This window comes from Mus caroli, chromosome 2 (genome assembly GCF_900094665.2).
Source record: "Mus caroli chromosome 2, CAROLI_EIJ_v1.1, whole genome shotgun sequence".
Lineage (NCBI taxonomy): Eukaryota > Metazoa > Chordata > Mammalia > Rodentia > Muridae > Mus > Mus caroli.
In genome coordinates this window covers 171,236,872-171,237,829 of record NC_034571.1, presented here as the reverse complement: position 1 = coordinate 171,237,829, position 958 = coordinate 171,236,872, and the positions used below count along the sequence as shown (strand labels likewise).

General features: G+C 46.0%; 1 protein-coding gene across 1 annotated transcript in view; it reads left to right on the top strand.

Moving 5' to 3' along the window:
- The first annotated feature begins 706 nt into the window (after positions 1-706).
- Positions 707-958, top strand: part of Lkaaear1 (LKAAEAR motif containing 1) — a 2,475-nt gene continuing 2,223 nt past the window's right edge. Inside the window, exon 1 of the mRNA XM_021156772.1 lies at positions 707-768. The gene's annotated coding sequence lies outside the window, so the exon portion shown is untranslated. The remainder of the gene's footprint in view (positions 769-958) is intronic.

The window sequence follows — 958 nt, the reverse complement described above, 5'->3', positions numbered from 1 at the left end:
AAAAAAAAAAAAAACTCTTGTGGTTTACAGAGATGTCAGTCTCTGTGGTCTTTGTGAGTGAGAGCCTTTTGGCAGACTCCAACAACGCACACCTTTAATCCCAGCACTCTGGAAGCAGAAGCAGGTAGATCACTGAGTTCAAGGCCAGCTTGGTCTACAGATAGATTTCCAGGATAGCCAAAGCTACACAGAGAAACCCTGTTTCTAAATAAATAAATATTAAACTACTGTAGTTATTTTTTTAAATCACTAAATTGAATGCACTGTAGATTATAGAACTCTAAGGCCTGCCATCCAAGTTTAGAGACAGGGTTTACCAAAACTTAAGTAGCAAGATTTAAGTCTCATTTTGGTAAACCTCTAGACCCCTGAGATCCCAAACTTGCTCCAGAGTTGATGAAAGGGGGTTCTGAGTTCCTACAAGGGCTTATGGTGGGCCTTAGCCACAAAGGTATTTTGTAGGAGCTATGCCCAGAAAGCTAGCTCCAAAGAGCATCTACAGCCAAAACCCAGCCCCCAAAATTGGGACAGTGAATCTGAGACTCAGAGTCACCTNGAAGGAAACATGGGAGAAGACCTGAGGCAGGATACAACACACTCATGACCCTAATCCCTGCACCTTAATGCTTGCATAGGGGCTTATTGGGGAGAGGGCGGGGCTTCAGGTTGCTAGGCAACATAGTCACTAAGCCCAAAGACTTCCCACCNAAACGGCAGAAAGTATGAGGCTGTGAGGACCTGGGATGGGGAGGCCTAAATGTTGAGCTGGTAGGTGGGCAAGTGGTTAGACAAATTTGGGGAAGAGCACTCACTCACAGGAAGTCAGGAGCTTCAACTAGGTTGAGAATGGTTGCTAGGGTTGGTTTCCTTTCCCCCTCTGAGCCATTCCTCTTTTGTCTCTTCTTCCCTGGGTTCTGCCCCCATGTCTTTGCCCATAAGGAGATAGGCCAGGAGAACA